At 37.5% G+C, this 21120-nt stretch overlaps 1 long non-coding RNA gene across 1 annotated transcript in view; it reads left to right on the top strand.

The window, feature by feature from the left end:
• LOC127206829 (uncharacterized) overlaps positions 1 to 17620 on the top strand; it is a 33420-nt gene extending 15800 nt beyond the window's left edge. The window contains exons 2-3 of the long non-coding RNA XR_007832895.1: positions 5517 to 5608; positions 17473 to 17620. This is a non-coding gene — a long non-coding RNA (uncharacterized LOC127206829). The remainder of the gene's footprint in view (positions 1 to 5516; positions 5609 to 17472) is intronic.
• The last annotated feature ends 3500 nt before the right edge of the window (positions 17621 to 21120 follow it).

The following is a 21120-nucleotide window of genomic DNA, read 5'->3' as shown; positions in this document are numbered from 1 at the left end:
TGCCTTTGTAGTTTTCCATAAATTTTGTTTTATTTTCATTCTGTTCAATACTGTTTGTAATTTCCTTCTGGATTTCTATCTTGACCCACTTTTCATTCGTACTATGTTGTTCACTTTCATGAGTTTGTATACTTTCTGCCATTTCAGTTGCTGTTGATATCCAACTTTAATACATAGACATCAGTTGTGATGCAGGGTGTTATTCAGCTCTTCAGTATCTATTGAGACTTAGACTTGGTTTGTAGCCTAGTATTTGGTCAATTTTGGAGAAAGTTCTTAGAGCTGATAACAAGAAAGCATATTCCTTAGTGTTAGGTAGAAAGTTTTGCAAGTATCTGTTAAGCCCATATGATTTGTGTAGTTATTTTAACTTCATTCTGTGTGGTTTTTGTCTCGGTGATCTGCGTATTGGTGAGAACAGAATATTAACATCATCTGTCACTGTGGTGCTTGCTAGTGGTGGTGGTGGTGTCAATATATGCTTTTATCCTGTAGTATTGTTTTTATTATGAACTTGGGAACCATTATATTTGGTACATAAATGCTTCGAATTATAAAATCGTCTGTGGATTTTTCTTCTTTAATGAGGATTTAGTGTCCTTAATGTGTCTTCTGATTAGTCTTGGTTTTAAATCTTTTTTTGCCAATTATGAAAATACCTACAGTTGCGTTCTTCTTGGATCCATTTGCGTAGAATGCATCTTTCTATTCTTTTTTTAATATATTTTATTGATTTATTCATATTACATCCCGATTGTTATCCCATCCCTTCTATCCTCCCATTCCTCCCTCTCTCCCATTTTCCCCTTACTCTCCTCCCCTATGACTGTGATTAAGGGGGACATCCTCCCCCTGTATATGCTCATAGGGTATCAAGTCTCTTGGTAGCCTGCTATCCTTCTTCTGAGTGCCACCAGGCCTCCCCATCGGGGACGTGGTCCCTCAGTAGAAGAATGGATAAAGAAACTGTGGTACATTTACACTATGGAATACTACTCAGCTATTAAAAACAAGGAATTCCCAAAATTTGTGGATTGAACTAGAAATGATCATAATGAGTGAGTTAACCCAGTAGCAGAAAGAGTCAAATGGTATATACTCACTTATATCTGGACACTAGCCCAAGGGGCATGTCCCATGAAAGTCTTACCAGGAAACTGGGACAGAGGGGAGGACATCCTATTGGGACTCTAGGTGAGAGAAGCACGGGAGAATGGGGAAATAGAAGGATCCAGAGGGTCCTAGAAACCTACAAGAAGAACATTATGTTGGGCAGATCTGTGCCCAGGGGTCTTGCTCAAACTATGGCACCAGCCAAGGACAATACGTGCAGTAAACTTCGAACACCTACCCAGATCTAGCCAATGGACAGGACAGTCTCCACAGTTGAGTGGAGACTGGGGACTGACTTTCACCCGAACTCTGGTGCCCCATATTTGACCACGTCCTCTTTCTATTTTACTCTGAAGTGTTTGCTGTCTTTAATGACGAGGTTTGTTCTTGGCTATATAAGATAGATCAGTATGAATCCAGTCTGTTAGTCTGCTTGTTTTAATTGGGAAATTAAGATCTCTGATATTGAGTTATTAATGGGGAGTGTTTATTGATTCCTGTTATTTTGTTGGTATGCTTTCTATCCCCTCCCCCTTTCTACTAACAGTCTTGGGACTAGTTATTACTTGTGTCTTCTTTGGTGCAGTTAGCTTCTTCAGACTGAAGTTTTCCTTCTAGTCCTTCTAGGGCTGATTTGGTGTGCAGTTGTTGCTTCAATTTAGTGGGTTTTTGTGGATTTTTTTCTCTGTTGATTATCATTGATAATTTTGATGTGTCCTGAAGTCTAGGATAGCATCTGTGATTTCTCAGAGTTTGTAGAATATGAGTCCAGGCCTTTCTCGCCTTCAGCATCTCCTTTGGGAAGTTAGATATTAATCTAAATAATGCACCTGCCCTTATACAGGAGTCAGTTCTTTCCCTTTGCATCTTTTATGTCCTACCTTTGTACTGGAATCAAATATTTAATGTTATGATTATTATGTGTCATGGAGAATTGTTTTCTGGTCCTCTCCTGTCTGGTTCATGTTCTGTATTTTTCATATACCTTGATAGGCACCATGATCTTCTTTAGATTGGGGGAATTTTTCATTTATGGTTGAGTTTTAAATATTTTCTGTTCCTTTGACTACTGTTCTTCTCTTCCCTGTATCCACTCATATCCTATTCATAGGTTTTATCTTTTTGTATATCCCCATATTTCTTGGATGCTTTGTGTCCAGAATTTTTTTATTTTAGATTTAACATTTTCCCTGACTGTTTTTAGTTCGTGATTCATTTTGAAGTTTTTTAAGTGAATGCAAACTTAATCTAGACATTGATGTTCACATGATCTTATTCTCCCACCCTGGTTTCTCTACAATGTATTAAGTTTTCCAACCATGAGTATGTGGCTTGTAATTGTGTTTCAAAACCTCCCTTTTGAGATCTAGAGGAAGACTGTATTGAATTAAAGGTAATAGGTGAAGTTACCCAAAGAAACTAACAGTAGAATGTCCATATTGGCAGCATTTTGTGTGACTACAGAGATTAGCCTAACGGGGCACTTAAAGATACAGGAACAGAAAAATAGTAGATCAGGTGGGCTGGCCTCTCAGATGGAGATGCCATGACAACCTGAAAGTTCAGTTTCTTTATTATATACAGTTGAACAGGGAGGTGGGATTACCATATACAGCTTTAAAAAAAAAAAAAAAGGAATCATAGTCATTGCATACACTTTAACAAGGAGGGGGAATTTTTATATACAGCTTAACAAAAAAGTGTGTTTCACTAATCTCAGTCAGCAGGGTTTCTGTAGGACATGGTCTTCAGGCCATAGACATATGGAGGAGAAAGTCACTGTGGACATTTTCTACACAAACTCTCAATATTTACACTCAGATCAGAGAAACCACAACCACAACCAAGGAAGACTTTGCTATTCCCACAGGGTTGAGGCACTGTAGTACTTAGCATGGCTGATCCCATGTCAACAACACATATTCACCTGAGTCATCACTTGCTCCCCGTGCATATGAATATTCTACTGCGTTTTGTACTTTTTTTCTGAGAAACGGAAAATTTTTGCAAGTGATCATAACCAAAATTAGCAGGTTTCCCCAAAGTAATGGATGCAATGAAAGCATGCTGCCAAGTCTGGACCTAATAGTACATGCCTGTTATCCCAGCACTGAAAAGGTTAAGGCCAGAGCATTGCATTTCATGGCCAGGCTGCCCTTGCTGGTGAGGGTACAATTACAGCAGGACCCACTGATTATTCCAACCAAAGAAGTGCTTTGTCCATATCGAGTGAGTATTTTTAGAAAAAAAGCTGGTGAGGGAGGAAAAAAGGAAGAAAAGAAATGCTTATTTTTACAAACATAAGACATTTGTTATTAGTGTTTTCTGAAGCCTGAGGGTTATCAACATGAAGAACAATTTGATTCCTCTATGTTGTAAATATATTGCCTATTGAAGCTTGATTATGTGAACATGTGACAAGAGGCTAAAGAAATATTGTCAGTGAGTAATATTTATGGTCACATTTGCAGTTTTCAGAAGGACATAGACACAGACATAGGCATATCTAGTAGGGACCTCTTCTGGTCTTTGCCACTAAAAAAAAAAAAAAAAAAAAGTAACAGTTAATTTGAACCATACTAATTTAAGGTCCACTAGAAGAATAATTTAGAATAAACAGTCTAATGGTCTTAACTGGCACTAAACATTGGTTTGCATAGGCTCAGGTTAAAGTCATTCTCTTTTATAAAACAGTTGTGAACATAAATCCATGAATTGCCTGAATAAAATTCTTGTCAAAAAAATTGGGAGCCTTTATAATAAAGCAAGTATAATCTATAAAAATTTTTATTTATTTTAATGTTTCATTTCTATTATAATGACACACTGGGTTTCTATTTTGTTTAGTAATTTCTTGATAATGTTTTGACTAAATCACTGAAATGTAAATTAAAATGGTCTTAATGTTACTTTTAGGACACAAATGAGTAGAATCTTGAAAATTGTATAGATGCACTCTTGTTGCTGTGTGAAACTAGAAAGCATGGTTTTTCTTCCACAGATTTCTGAATTTTATAATTAGACGTGCAGAAATATTTTAAGAAAGCATATTTTTCACAAGAGATAAAAAATATGCTAAAACTACAAATCTATATTTCAAGTTTGAGCCATATTTAATGGATTTTAGACATATAGAAATATTGCATTTGCAATCAGACTGGTTTTTTTAAGATAAGCTGCTAGTGTCATTAAAATTAAAGAAGAATAGCTAACAAAAAGCCACATATTAATATTTTTTAAATGTCATATTTTAATGTACAGGTACAAACAAACAGATATTTCCAGTAATAACTAAAAGCAACAATGGTAGTATATTCAAATTTATTTGTGTGTAGCTTGAGACTTTAAAGTCCCGAAAGCCACCTGTTACAGGAATGACCCTATAGCATTGAAATTTTATCCAAATTGTACTTTCCAGTGATAAGAGCAAATCTTCTTAAGTAAAGTTTTTTTTTTTTTTTGGATAAATCCATTTATCAATAATACTCATTTTCTTAAAAAAAAATAAAAATAAAACTTCTGCTAAGGTTTCCTAACATTAAAATATTGATTGTGGTATTCAAGTGATAAAAATAAAGTTTTAGCTTTTTCACAAGCCAGACTTTTTAAATTAGTAATGTATTTCTTACCTAACTCTATGACAATTCAAATATAATCAAGATTATATTTTGTAATACTTATGCACAAGGTATAAATTTCTAATATATGACAAATTATAGAAGACATTGGAATCAATGTGATTTAAATAATAATTAAAACTTATCAATGAACTATGTAAAGCTGGTAGACAGAGAAGCAATCCCAGCCAGCTGTCAAGGGCCAAATGGCTAGTTAGCCCTGAACATTGACAAAGCAGTGTTGTTATATGGAATCAACAGGTTATATTTAGGAATAGATATACACATACATATATGCATGCAATAACAATTAGTAAAAAAAAAAAAGAAGAAGCCAAGAATTTGTGAGCAAAGTAAGAGAGGTATATGGGGGAGAGGGGGCCAGTGTGTTGAAGGGAGGAAAGGGAAGGGAGAAATGCTGCAATTAAATTCCATTCTTATAAACCAAAAACACGAATGGGAACTGGATAGTTAAGGAGTACTGTAGAAGGTATTCCCCTAGGACGTGCATCAAAATCTACGTTAAAGGTCAAGGACAAGGTTCTGCAGGGAGAAGTGCTTGTCAACAACCCTGACATCTCTAGAGTCCACACCGTGAAAGGAGAGCGCTGACTCTGTCAAGCTGCCCTCTGACCTCCACAGTGCGTGAATACCTCACACTTAATCCAAACCAACATAAAATCAATTGTTACTGAAGAGAAATTTAATGTAATTTTTGTTTTTTCTATTTAAATAAATGAAATTCATCTATACACTCGCTTATGTGTTCCTATGCTTCTCTTTTAGGAGAGCATTGGAGATGTCCACTTCTGCCTCTGTAAGATAGATATTGAAGGCTGCATGGCTTAGAAAATATCTATAAAAATTAGATATTCAAGGTAAGTAGAAATTGTAGCCTCATAAATAATTAACGTGGTAACTCAATTCAAATTTTAATTTGCCAAATTTTCTTTTGTTCTTCAGCATAGTGTTTCATGCAGAGTACTCTGTATGAGTAGTTACGTGTTTGCATGACTACAAATTACAGCTATATTTGAAGTTTTCCAAATGAGATATGAGCTGTAAAAACCAGAAAGGGCACATTAAATTTTACTTGCCACATTGAGACATTGTGAATATATATGACCGAAAAAATAGGGCGTTGCTCTTCGTCTCTGGAAGTCTTGTCTTGTAAAGTCAAATGGGAGGCTGGAAAATAAAACTTTAATTATATTTTTTAAAGATATCAGAAATACAGACTTACAAAAGTTCATTTTCAATATCACTATAAGATTTAGTTCTTGGACAAGTCTACTTTGGTCACTATTTAAACCAGATAAAACAGTTTATGCAGCCTGTAGGCAAGAGATTTTGTAGCTACCTCACTCTTCCCATATTACTGTATTTTCCGGATTCCATTTGAGTACAAGTACTTAAAATGTGTTTCTCTTGAATTTGTAGTTAGCAATTTAATGGGTTTGCTAAGTTTGTGTATGTGTGTTAGCATTGTTGTGAGAAATGACGTTGCTTGAAAGATTGAGTAATACTGCCTACTTCTTATTAATTTCATTGGTATATGTAGTGTCGTTGGTTTCTTAGCATGACTGTGTGATTTTTTTTTCTACATTATAGTATATGGTTGTTATTTTTCTGTTGCTGTGATAAAACATTATGATCAAGAAAAAATAAAAGAAGGAATTTAGTTGGGTTTTTATCATTTCAGAGGCTAAGTCCATGATCAGAGCAAAGGCGCTGCTGCAGAAACAGCTAAGAACTTAAAACAGAGGGCACTGGGAATGGCAAGATCTCTTCAGACCTCACAGCCCTCCCCCAGTAGCACGCCACCTGCTGCAGGGCCACAGGGCTTAGGTTTTCCTTCCACAAGTTAGAATCCTACCTGGTTGGAGTCTTATGCTGAGGGCACTTCTTTTATTACATGTTAGATCTCTTTTGGAACAAGCTTTGGTCTCAACATTAAATTTCCTGGTGCCCTTTTTCCCTTTAAACTGTATCTTTTGTATTTCTTTCTCCCATTTGTCCTTTTTATTGTAGACCACCTTTGAGTGATTACTAACAACTAAACACTATAGACAAAATTAGGGCATCTTGAAATCTCTGCTAATGAAATTAGCTCAGTACTTTTCAATTTTGGCCTCAGGCAAAGCTTTAAGGTAAGAGTAGAGGCCGGGCGGTGTGGGCGCCTTTAATCCCAGCACTTCTAAGGCAGAGGCAAGAGGATCGCTGTGAATTTGAGCCCAGCCTGGTCTACAATGTGAGTCCAGGACAGCCACAGCTACACAGAGAAACCCTGTCTCAAAAAAAAAGGGGGGGGGGGGATAAGAATAGAAGATAGCCATGTTCTTTGTCCCAATATCACAGGAATGGCCTCTAGCCCAGTTGTCAAAGTCCATGGTTGCCTCTAAAGCCTCTTGGGCTCAGCCTCCACAGCCCACGTGACTCTCAGCATAGCTGTCTTCCAAAGTACTAATAGGCTGGCCCTATCAGAAGGCCAGTAAGATGGGCGCAAAGACTCTCTGCACCTAACATTCAACTGGTTTTCTAGTCTAAGGTTCCAAAGTTTCCCCCTTTGCCCCAAACAAACACATAGTCAGGTCTGTCACAGCAATGCACCACCCCTGATACCAACTTCTGTCTTAGTTACTTTTCTCCTACTTTGTTTAAACACCATGACGAAGGCAACATATAAAAGAAGGCATTTAATTGAGCTTATGGTATTAGAGGGCTTAAGTCTTTGGTGACAAAGTGAATGGCAGCAGGAATGGCTGAGAACTTACATGTTAGAAGTGCAAGAGGGAGGCAAAGAAGGCACTGGGGGTGGCAGGATCCTTCAAATCCTCATGGCCTGTCCCAGGGGCACACCTCCAACATGGTTCCACCACCTGCCCCCTCCCGTGTAGTTCCACCATCTATGGACCACGCAGTTAAGCGTATATGATTAGTAGGTGATTGTTGTTATAGTTCCTTCATATCTAGACTGTGTCTTATTCTGTACACTCACTGCCTTTCTCTCTGCTAGTTGTTTCCTTACTGTGTGGAAGCAATTTAATTTGAGCCACATTTCCTTTTTCTTACAGTTATAGCTTGAGCTATTTTCAGAAATCTCTTGTGTATGTTTTTAGCTTAAAATATTCTTCTTATGTTTTTCTTTAGCACTTTCAGACATTTGGGCTAATATATTAGACTTTTGGTTTCTTGTTGTTTTATTTTTTTGTATAAAAAGCTAAAATTTAATTTCCGCTTCCTATGTGATTGTATCAAATTTTCCCAGCACCGGTTGAGGTGTTCTCTGATGTAGGCTTTTGACACTTTTGTCAAAATTTAGGTGGCACTAACTGTAAGTTTATCTCTGAGTCCTTTGTCTGTTTCATTGATCTTTGTGTATGTTTTTATACTCTTTTTGTTAATTGTGGTTCTATAGTTTTAATTTAAAATCAAGTTTTGTAATAACTGCAGTTTTGTGCCTTTTGTCTGGAATTGCTTTAGGTACTTGGGATCTTCTGTGCTTCCGTATAAACTTTAGGATTGGGTCTTCTGTCTTTTATAATTTGATGGAGTTTCCACTGAAGATGCTAAAATATTGGCTATCCTGGTATCCAGAGAAACTGGCACCCAACCTGTGTCACTTTGAATAAGTACAGATGACAGGTAGAAAAACCTCAGTACACTTGAGAAATCAGTTAATTTATTAAAGCAACAAAATGCTACATCAAGTCTGTGGCTCACTACAGTTCCCATCCAACCAGAGAGAACCAGAAGTTAAGCCAGTGGTTATAACTCACCAACTCAATGCTCTGATTGAAAAGGGCAGGAAAATTCATACCCCAGTTCTACAGACCAGCTCCAGGAAATAGTGAAAAGGAGAGAAGAGAAAGTCTTGGTGGATCTGAGGTAGGGAGAATTGAGCAGGAGGGGAACCCTTGGGGAACCACTAGCTATAGGAACCAGCTGTTGGGAAGAGGTTGAGGAATGAACAGAGGAAAAAAGAAATACTAGACTCAGGCATATGTGGTACAAACTAAAAGTTCTTAAAACCCAGAAGACCCTTTAACTTTTCTGTATCTCTGTGTTGCTTGCTTAGTCCTTGAGCCAATCCCTGTACTTTATTTAAAGTGAAGTTCAATTTTTTTTTTATTATAGCTTACATCATGATTTTTTTCATCTTTTACAACCAACAGAACGTTTAGAAATCAATAAAGCAAGAGAACAGTCTAACAAAGAAATACAAACAGTTCTGTATAACCTACAATAAAACATACAGCAAAAATCAATCAATACCCAAGCAATGGTCAACATGACGTGATTATTATTTCTTGAACAATACTTGAGAAAGTTTAATCGTGAATTTCCCCGGGATAAAGCCATTGTGTTTACCTGATTGTCGAAGCAACATAGCTTGAGCTAAGTGTTCTTTAATAAAGAAAAACTTGACTTATTTATTCCCAGTGCCAAAGCAACAGGTATGCTATTGTAGCCTAAGCTAACTGCCAAAGGGTCCTCTATTGTAAAATATCTGTAAAGCATGATGTTCCAAGCCCACCTTCTATTACTCTCAAATCAGATTCTAAAGAAACTTTTCTCCACCTAACAGCATCTAGCCAGGTACTGTTATGTCATCACTTACTTTCAAGCAGTTTCTGCTTGGGTGTTCCCCGTAAGAGCCAAAAACTATCTAATTGTCTCAAGCCTCTGGCCAGATGCCGCCTTTCAGCATTCTTTGTGGGGAAAAGTTTTCCCTGTGTGAATTTCACTAGGGCTGAAAAATAGACAGTTTTAGAAGTTTCAGGTAAAATTACACCTTGACCATTCATAATATTTAAGGGCTGGAGACCTTTGGAACTTTGTCAAGCAAAGCCTCAACAACTTGTCCTTAAGTATCCGACACCCAAGATTAATTAGGGTTCATCTGTGTTCCAAGCATTCTTTCCACTCTGATGATACTTGTACAGGCTTATGAGTCCCTGCACATGTATGAGGATGCAAAAGGCGAATTCCTGTGCATCACCGCCAGTGTCACTTTCCACTGCTGTGAAGGCTGCTTCGCACTGCAAGGCTTCTGAATTGGTAAAAATTATATAGGGTGTGTGCTGTGTAACCTGCTTGTGTGTGTTAGATTTTGCCACCTGTCTTTATTTTTACCACAGCTCCTTGCTTGGTTCTCATGGACTCAACGTAAAGCCCTGCCTACTTTGTGTCTTGATATTTCTGCTATTCAACTAACTTTCTGTAAAATACCAGATTGTGCTTCTTAGTTTATTGAAAGAGTGAATAAATTAACTCATAAAAGCATTTTGCTTGATCAATAATGATAAGTTATGACATATTTCATACACACTGAGAAAGTAGTGTGTATGAAACATACTATTTTATGTGGTTTTGTAGTAAATTCTTCATTAATGTTTCATATGAGAACTGAGCTTTCATCTTTCTTCCTGTCATTTTTCTAGTTTTTCTGTTTCATTCCATAAAAGGTTATAAATTTTATATGATAATTTCTTCTCTTTAATTGCGGAATCACCAATTGGATCAAAATATCCTTCTATGAAAATTCTTTTAAGACTGTAGCAAGTGCAGGAGTCCCAACACATTATGTTTTTTCAGGAAAACTAATCTGAGATAAGGCCTGCCAGCATTCTCCAATGAGAGTCAGCGCTTGATTCCTCCTGAGCCTTTTGGCTATGTGTAAAATCCATATATATATTTATGTGATTCTATGTGTACACATATGTATCATTTTCAGGCATTTATGTGTGTATATACACACATGTACATAGACATACAAACTTACTTTTAAAAATCGGGTCAAGTCGTTATCTGACAAGTTGTATATTCTTATGCAGTGATTGGTGTTACCATCTTTTTTTTAATATTTGTTTATTTACTATTTATCTGTACAGTATTCTGCCTACATGTGTGTCTGCATGCCAGAAGAGGGTACCAGATCTCATTATAGATGGTTGTGAACCACCATGTGGTTGCTGGGAATTGAACTTAGAAGCTTTGGAAGAACCTCTGAGGCATCTCTCCAGCCATCTTAAAGTGGAAATTCTGCTTTCACAAAATGTCTGCTTTAGCTTTTTGTTGTTTTTAGTGTGGAGTGAGTGCACACTCGTTGACACATGCATGTGCATGGCATCTATGTATGAATGTGGATATTAGCAGACCACTTGCATTAGTTTATACCTTTTGTCTTCTGTAAGGGTCTTGGGAAGCAGAGTCCAGTCAGGTTTGGCAACAAGTCGTTACCAGCTGAGCCAGCCTCCCCCTCCTGAGCTTTGTTCTGCATATGTTCATCCATAGCATATAAGATAATCTCTTTTAATTATAGTCAATTGGTCATAGAAGTTTGTGCCATCTGTAAAAGTGTTCACAGAAGGGACTGCTCTGCCCATTCTCAAACTGTCCCTAGATGACCATTTTCTGAATCATAATTCATATAAAAGAGAACAGTCCCTTGATGCAGTTTATTTAAAGTGAAACCCCAGTTAAGAAAGAACTAAACAAGAAAATTAAATATTAGAAAAAGAAAAACCTATCCCACAGCCATACCTACACTAGGTTTCAATGAGTAACTGGGAACCTACGAATGTCTATGCCAAGTTGAGATGGGAAACTAACCCTCTCAAATGCATTTGTTAGTAGATACAGTATTAGAACATTTCAGTATTATTGTACACATCATTGTAGCACTCAACAATAATGAAGTAGATGGACTAATGGGTCAAAAAGAAAAAGGAATTTTAGCAATACAGATTCTGTGAAATCCTTCATTGTACACATGTTTCCTGTGAGTGCCTCCTCTCCATAAGAACTGCTAGCCAATGGACAGGACATTCTCCACAGTTATGTGGAGAACGGGGACTGACTCTGACATGAACTCTGGTGCTCCATATTTGACCACCACCCCTTGGTGGGGATGTCTCTTAGCACTCAGAGAAAGAATAAGCAGCCTACCAAGATGAGACTTGATAGCCTATGACCATATAGTGGGGCAGGAGGTCCCTCTCAGTCATAGACCTTAGGGGAAGGGAATAAGGTGAAAGTGGGAGGGAGGGAGAAATGGGAGGATACAAGCGATGGGATAACAATTGAGTTGTAATCTGAATAAATTAATTAAATAATAATAAAGGAAAAAATAAATTAAAAAAAATTAAAAACTACAGTGTGCAATATACAAAGTGTGTAAGAGGAAAATGATTTGATTTTGAAACAAACTAAAATCATGTCAACTAAATGGATAGGAAATCCTCCAGAATGATTACCTTAGGAGCTTCTAAAATTGTTTTACACTAAAATTCATCAGTATTTTGGATTCTTCCTTTAAAAATTATAATAATAATCTGAACATGGATTTCATTTTAGCTGTATTGATAATTACCTCATCATTAATATTTGCTCCGATGTTACTTGTTGTATAAATACTCCTCTGACCATTCTGTGTCACCTTCTTTCATTTTGTTTTGTTTTTGAGCCATCAGTTTGCTTTTTGCTAAGCATGTTTAAACTCCTGTGCTTTGGCTGCTTCAGCTTCAGCCTCAGAGTAGCTGAAAATAAGATTTGCACTGGCACAGCCACCTCTCGAGCTGCTATTTTAAATTGTAGTTCCTTCTTTACTTTGCACCCGCCTCTAACACTTAAATTTTCTAATAGTTATGTAACCTCCATGCCTATTTTCTGCCCACACTAGAAGTCAAAATATACTGAGGCAGTCTTATGCAGCATGACACATATACCTTCTCAAAGAGTTCATAGAAGTGAAAAGTCACATATTTATTTTTAAAAATTAATTTTCAAGCAAATAGAGACCAAAATAGTTTTCAGACAGCAATATGATATCATTTCACTAGGAAAAATGACATACATGTACTTCTGTAATGTTTCTTAAGCCTTAGTTGCCAGACTTGTATTGTAGATATTTGCATTGGAACAGGTTCTACAGCTTGGTGTTTTGAATGGTTGTGCTTTTCTGTAATAGTCTCTGTCTGTTAAATTGAAGATAAGTTTTGTTGCTGTGGGGTCAGGACTGTACTCATCTTAGTATTTAGAATATATTTAGTGATTACTCTGGTTTAGGAAAGTGGTGGTTGTAGGTTCTCTCAAGAGCCATGACTTTACTCGCTCTGGGTAGGTGTCTGGTTTTCCAGTATCCGTCATGCCTTTTCTCCTGTTGAGTGGGACTGAAGTCCAATTAAAGAACTTCTGGTTACCACAAGGTATGCATACTATTACTGCACGCTTGGGGTTACTGGACCATGCTGCTTGTTGGGGTTCATAAGTGCTGTAGCTAGGATTGTTGGGGGCTTTCTTTCTTTGGATGTTTACAGTGGGCCCTCTGGTACTATGAACGTTAGTGTCAGCCTAGGGGCCCCTGGGCCATGCATCATGCTGTCTTCAGCAACAGGGACTTGCCTTCTACCTCTGGGCGGCAGCAAAGGGCAGTAGCAATAGCTTGTAATGTTTACAAATCTCTTGAGCGGCCCTGACAATCAGCTCAAAAGAGGACTTCTCATATTGTTGAAAGATTATTTATATTTAATATTTATTTATAAAAAGCTGTTACTCCTTGACCAGCTTTATACCCAAATAACCACAGAGAGAGACTAGAATATATTTAATTAGCCTATAGCACAGTGCTGTGCAATAAATACTCCATCCTAAACCTCCATGCTAGTACAGCTTCCTCTCATTCAGATTTCTGACATTATACTTGAATTTTACTCATCTCCTAGGTCCAGTTCATTTCTCCTGGTGCTTCCTGGTCCTCTCCACATGCATCTATCCTCTACTTCCTGCTCTATCTTCTCCCCTCACTCGACCAGGATGTTGGTTTTTATTGGCAATACAGAGAACAAATGGTGACATGTTTACATGAACTTGAGACGGGAGATGTTTAGAATAAACATCACAATGCAATGTCTGTATTGAAATCAGAGAGTCAGGTAGAGAAATCGGTGTTTGGATGAACAAGGTAAACAGTACACAGCCTGCAAGAACATTAAGCTAACGTCATATATACCAGGTTTTAGGGTTTTCTGTTAGATAGTCTTTGGCTTTTTTAACGACTGAGCATTGTCAGACCATTGGGAAATTTTGTTTAAAATATATGTATTTCTTTATATATTTAACTTATGAAAAAGTATATAAAATTTTCAAAAGAAAAAGTAGGAAATGAACATTGATATGTGAAAGAACTACTCAAACATATATGTGCATGTGTCTGTATAAATGTGTGACATGTATAATTTTCGATAAATAATCAGGACCAGAATTTGTATCTGACTGGAGTACATATGATAAGAGGCAGTAGGTTAAGACGGTGAATGAGTAGTTCCATATATTCCTAGGTGTCTTCATTTGACTCAGTACCTGAATTCTCTGTAAAAGCTGCTTGCAGGAAGTGTATGCAAACCCAGGAAAGTGGGCACTTGTACATAATAAATCACACCTATGTTTACTAAGGAATTAGAAGTACTGTTCTCTATAGCTTTCAATCATACAGTTTGCTGAACCCTAGGACTGAAGACAAGGTTATGTTCCTTTCACAGTGACACATCTGAATAAACATATATATTTATAATTATATATATTTATTTAAGACTACAATTTTTCATTCCATTTATATATAATGCCTTGTGGTTACATGGACATAGTTAGTATAGGTCTATCATAGTCATTCTGAAGGCACGGTGGTTTTGAAAAACAAAGTTTCCTTTTCTGTTACTTCATTTATAGCTAAAAACTAAAATGGAAATGCTAAGAGCACTTTGATATCATAATGAATTTTAAGCAGAATCAGATACTAAATACTGACTTCAGAAGTGTTAATTATGAATTGCTGCCTGGCATTGACTGGTATTCATTACTGTATAGCAGAATGAGAAATTCTGAATCACTAAATAATGTGTACCCCACAGTATAGAAGACAGGTGAATCAGACGTATGGAATGAGCCATACATGAATGCTTTTGTGCTGTTTCTCTGTGGAAAGAGGAAATGAAACATTTTTCTTTTGTGTTCTCCTATGGCTTGAATTAATTTACTAAATGAAATTTGACTGTAAAGAAAAATGTATTACCATTCATCTCTACAGTAGAGCAAATGTGACTTTTCCTCTGAGTTTTGGGTGGGTAGTATTCCTAAATGGTGGCCTGAAATGGCCTGACAAAATTGATAGGGCGCCACCCTACAAAACAGTTGTGTGTACATGGAGTGATCTAGGAAGTTGTACCAATCTGCTTATTTTTAATTCCTATAATTAAATGCATTTTGTCATCCCTTCTTATATGTATCATATTTGAAAATATGCTACAGTACTTGGTGAACTTTCAGGACATCAGATCCTGATCAGCAATACCAAAGCAGTTGCATTGTCCTTGCCTCCCAGTTCTAAACAGTGCCCCTGGGCAGTCACTGAGCTTCAGGAGGTCACGAAGAGTCAACCTCTATGGATGCCTCCTAGCAGGTACACCTGAACCTTGTGAACTGCCTGGAGCCATCCGCCCAGTGCTTCCGCACAGCAGGAACATCTTTGTTTAACCTTTAAATGCTTTACCAAATCACTGTTTCTAAATTGCTTTTCTCAGAGTTTTACTTCACTCATTATTTACATCTTTTCTTAATTTACTCTGACAACTACTTGTTATAACTACAAAATCCCAAACATTCGATTTTACCAGTGAAGACTCAGGAGCCATTTGCCAGCAGCGAAAGCCTACTACCTCATAGAGGCAGAGAAAGCAACCAGCTGACCTTCCTTCTCAGCTGCCATCCCAGAAGGAAAAAGCCCTTCCTCTTCAGCTCAGGTCCCAGAGGGAAAAAGCTCTTTCTTCTTCCCCCAGGCTGTGTTAAATCCCCTTCTCTCAATGACCCTCCTTTCTGTTTAATCCCTGTCAGCTGGCTCCATTTTCTCCCCCTTGACCTAGGGCTAACTTTCTTTTGTTGTTGTTGTTGTTGTTGTTGTTGTTGTTGTTGTTGAGACAGAGTCTCTCTGTGTAGCCTTGGCTGTCCTGGACTCACTTTGTAGACCAGGCTGGCCTTGAACTCAGTGATCCGCCTGCCTCTGCCTCCTGAGTGCTAACTTTCTTTAATCCTGTTTACAGAAAGATCTTGGATTAAAGGTGTGTGCTAGGGCTAATCCACACTACAAGTATTTGTTTACAATAAACAGAAAGCTCTAGGAATCAAAGACTGAGCGATACCACAATTAGGAACAGGTTTTTACAGTTCACCATCTCGGGGTTCACAATGTGATCAAATATCCTGCAATAACTACTGTAAATTACACATAATCCTAAAATTTTGGACATAAATGAAATAAGTCTACAAATTACAATCTACGTATCCTCTTCCCTTTATTAATGCTGCTGTCATAAGTAGAATGAAAGTAATCAAAAGCAAGGGTAGAATCTTAATATTGTTGGGAAAATATGAATTAGAGCCATTTGACACTGATATCTAGTGGCTTAAGATTACTTAAAACTGGACCATTAGAGAGGCTCAGCTCGTGAAGGCTTAGGCCCTGACTGGAGCCCTAGGAACCACATGGTGAAAAGAGAGAACTAACTCCTGCAGGTTGTCTTCTGACACCCGCGTGTGCACCATGGCACACGTGCACCATACCCCCACACAAATGAACCTAAGCCAAAAATAATAAAGAATAACTGAAATAAGATATAATATATAGACAAGTCAAGAAAAGAAATTTTCAACAGAAGTGTGATGGCTATGGATGTAGGAACATAATCTATAGAACTATTTCTCTTAGCTAAGATTCACTCATGCTCTAGTGGTGTTTCAAAAGTGCATGTGATCAGTTTCTGGTACAACTTGGACAATGTGTCTGAATTCCTTATATGTATCTATGGAAAGCTAACTATAAATTAATGATCACACAATAAACATTTTACCATTATTATTGTTAACATTTTAAAAAAGAATTAGTCTCCTCTCCAGGACTAAGAGTAGATTTGTGAACTGCCCTGGTAGCATTAAAGGCCAGTATTTGGGTAGATTGGGTAAGCAATCTCAAAATATTTCTATTATTGTGAATGACTCTGAGAATGCAATATATTTTATATTTACTGATTTTTCAAAATAAAAGATTTGACTTCAAACTTTAGGATAACTTTGCCCACTGGCAGTTTTATTCTTTTTCCCTACTGACAGTTTTATAAACTACAAACTTAAATATGTATAATTGTCATGTTTCTAGATAAACAACTAAATATCAGATAATCTAACTAGTATTGTCTAATGGGACTCATACATAAGTGTTAAAATATAGAATCTAAAACCAGATCTGAACAGTTTCGTATCTCAGCTCCACCAATTAGCTCCTTGTAAAAGCTTATACAAGTTAGTCTCTACCATTCATTTTCATTCTCTGTATGAATAAAGGGAACTTCTGTAAAACAAACAGCTTTTCACTGGCTTACCTCAGTAAGCATTTAGCTTTTGAGTGACAGTGGCAGTAGGTCTGATCCAGGTTGGGCTCGACTGAACTTGGATCCAAGTGGAGGCTGTTGGACTTTGTCTCTCTTAGTGTGAGACTCGGGAATCCTATCGCCTGATTGATGTAGCGCCTTATTACTCACCCTGTTAGCACATCGTCTGCTCTTGAAGCTCAAATTATATGATTCTAATCTAACTTCCTAAGAAGTTTGCCTTTTATTTGATTGCATATCTTAAGACATACAGAATAACTGTTCAGAGTTAGTAAATATACCCCTTGTTTGTCTTTTAACAGAACCAAGGAAACAAATACAAGAAATCAAGAGCACAGCATATTTTCTTTCATCAATCCACAGATCCCTGAAACTCTTCTTACTCCATCAAACACAGAGGAAAGCCCACATTGACAGATGGCCACAGAGGATGTCAACAATTTTTTGGAGGCAAGCAATGAAATATTTGTGGAATGAGTTTTATGTTTTTTAACTATATAAGATCAAGTAGAATTATATTGGGTTTTAGTGAATAGCAGTTCTTGATAGCATGTGTATTTCTTGTCTTTTCACTTTCTTCCATTTTGTAGCACTGCTGTGTGTCACAAATTATGTTAAGGTGCTTATCCCCTACCTATGGTATCACACAAGCTAAAGAAATCTTAAATCCATAGATACAAAGTGGGGATTTAAATAACAGAAGTTAACCACCTACATTTGAAAATGAGCCTGTTGTATCTGTCTTGGACACATATAACTCTAAATACTAAATAGAGTTTGAGGTTTATTTTCTATTCATTTTAAAGTTATTTGTGCCGTGTATTAACTTAAACAACCTCCTTGCTTTTCTCCCTTATTTTTAACAAGTAGTCAAGAGAGTCTTGGAAAGCTATCACATTATATCCCTCCCAGCATTCTATTTTATTCATCTGCAGCATCAAAAGGGTTTACTGAGCTTCTAGGTGCTTCCCTGGCAAATGTTGTTATTTTCAGATGAGTAACGATTGTAGACCAGACTTCCATCTTCACAACTGAAATTAGGTACATTGTCATTAATGGAAAATTCACCTGGAAAGAAACTGACAGTTCTTATATTTCCACATTTTTCACATTAAAGAAAAATAGAAACTCAAGTAGATGAAAATAAAACCAGAATCTGGAAACAGCCTAAATGTCCGTCAGTTGAAGACTGGATAAAGAAACTGTGGTGCATTTACACTATGGAATACTACTCAGCTATAAAAAAACAAGGAAATCCAGAAATCTGTGGACAAATAGAGGAAATTAGAAATGATCATACTGAGTGAGTTAACCCAGAAACAGAAAGACTCACATGGTATATACTCACTTATAATTGGACACTAGCCCAAAACGCATGTCCCATGAATGTCTTCACTAACTGGAGATTGGGACAGATGTGAGGACATCCTACTGGGACTCTAGGTAAGAGAAATATAGGAAATGGGGCAATAAAAGGATCCAGAGGATCTTAGAAACCTACAAGAAGAACATTGTGATGGGTGGATCAGGGCCCAGGGGTGTCTGTTCAAACTATTGCACTAACCAAGGACAATACAAGTAGTAAACACCGAACCCCTACTCTGATCTAGCCAATGGACATCCTCCACAGTTATGTGGAGAGCCAGAGACTAAGTCTGACATGAGCTCTGGTGCCTCATATTTAACGACCTCCTCTTAGTAAGGAGCCCTGATGGCACTCAAAGACAGAATAGGCAGTCTACCAAGATAAGACTTGTTAGCCTGTGACCATAAAGTGCGGGAGGAGGTCCCCCTCAGACATGAACCTAAGGGAGGGTAATAGAGTGGGGGTGGGAGGGTAGGAGGATATGAGTGATGGGAGAACAATTGAGTTGTAATCTGAAAAAATTAATAAAATAAAATTTAAATTTAAAAAAAAAGAAAGTGAAAAAAAACTCCTAGAAATATAAGGAAACATGACAGTTTCAAGTAGAAAAATTATAGTCAAACTTTGAATTTTTTTAGTTTTAATTCATCTCATAGGCCTAATGCCTTCAGAAAAATACTATCCTGGCATAACTGGAGCAGTGCTTTCTTCAACTAAGGAAGACCATAAATGTTTAAAAAAAAAAAAAAAGAAAGAAAAAAGAAAAAAACAGGGTGAAGCTTGGGTGTTTTCTTTTAAACAGAGAAATAAAATCTGTTCTTGCATTTTGTTGGGAACCTTTTGGGGCATGAAATCCTGATTAGCAGCTCACAGGCAGCTGCACTGCCCTTGCCACACAGTGACAGCAATAGTGGTCATATGTAGTCACTAAACTTCTGGCAGAGACGTACCTGAACTTAGGAGTGCTTAGTGAGCCTGCCCTGGGCTTGAGAAAAGCCACCTGCACCCACCTGCCAGCAGTTCAGGCAAGCAGAAACACCCTTGCTTAACCCTTAAATACTTTGCTAAGTCGCCGTTTCTAAATTTTTTTTTTTCAACAGAATTTACATCTGTTCTTATTTTACTATAGCCAACTACTTTGGTGTTTCTAAAATATACTAGAATTTGACCTGTTTTTAAAAGAGAAATAGTTTTACAGACTAAGTTCCCCCATTAACAGCCCTGCAAAATTCTGTTGAAAAACCTTTTCAACTCATCTATATACTATATCTTGCTGAAAGTACTTTTCATTATTTTTGGGTACATTCATTTGTGTCGGGGCATGGTGTGTGTGTGCCATGATGCACACGTGGATATCAGAAGGCAGCCTGCAGGAGTTGGTTTTCTCTTTCCTCTGTGTGGGTCCCAGGGCTCCAGCTCAGGGCCTAAGTCTTTGCAGCTGAGCCTCCCCACTGGTTCAGTTCTAATTGTTCTTCAGCCAGGACAGCACACCTGTGTCAAAGAGCTCGCGTTCATGGTTTCCCCACAATGTTAGGAATCCACCCCGTTGTTCCTGATTAATTTCATTCTATTCATGACTACATCATTAATAAGTCAAAGAAGATATTTAGATTATAATTCAGTGTCATATTTCATTCCTCTCTCATGAATTTAGGGTTTGTTGCAATTCATAATAGTGAAAACTTTCATGAGTTAAAAAAACAATTAGATATTAAAAACAAGGAATTCCCGAAATTTGTGGACAAATGGATTGAGCTAGAAATGATCATAATGAGTGAGTTAACCCAGAAGCAGAAAGACTCAAATGGTATATACTCACTTATATCTGCATAGTAGCCCAAGGGGCATGTCCCACGAAAGCCTTCACTTACCAGGAAACTGGGACAGAGGGGAGGACATCCTGTTGGGACTCTAGATGAGAGAAGCATGGGAGAATAGCAAAGTAGAAGGATCCAGAGGGTCCTAGAAACCTACAAGTAGAACATTATGATAGGTAGATTTGGGCGCAGGGGTCCCGCTCAAACTAAGGCACCAGCCGACGACAATACAGGTGGTAAAATTTAAACCCCTACCCAGATCCAGCCAGTGGACAGGACATTCTCCACAGTTGAGTGGAGAGTGGGGTATGACTTTCACACGAACTCTGGTGCCTCATATTTGACCATGTCCCCTAGACGGGGAGACGTGGTGGCACTCAGAGGAAGGATAGCAGGTTGCCAAGAAGAGACTTGATACCCTATGAGCATATACAGGGGGAGGTAATCCCCCTCAGGAACAGTCATAGGGAAGGGGAATAATGGGAAAATGGGAGGGAGGGAAGAATGGGAGGATACAAGGGATGGGATAACCATTGAGATGTAACAAGAATAAATTAATTTTTAAAAAAAGAACAATTAGAATATGTAGATAATTCTTGTGAAGAGACAGAGAGTGAAGGGTAGTACACTCCCTGCTCGCTATAGCCTCGGCATCTTGGCATAAACCGCAGAACGAGAGACAGGCTCTTCTCTCCTTCCGCTTGTGAGATATTTTTGATCTTCAGCTACATTTTCTACTTTTTTGAGAAACCTTATTATCAAAGGAA

This window comes from Acomys russatus, chromosome 24 (genome assembly GCF_903995435.1).
Source record: "Acomys russatus chromosome 24, mAcoRus1.1, whole genome shotgun sequence".
NCBI lineage: Eukaryota > Metazoa > Chordata > Mammalia > Rodentia > Muridae > Acomys > Acomys russatus.
Note: the sequence above shows the minus strand (reverse complement) of the source record. Positions and strands in the feature narration are given on the sequence as shown.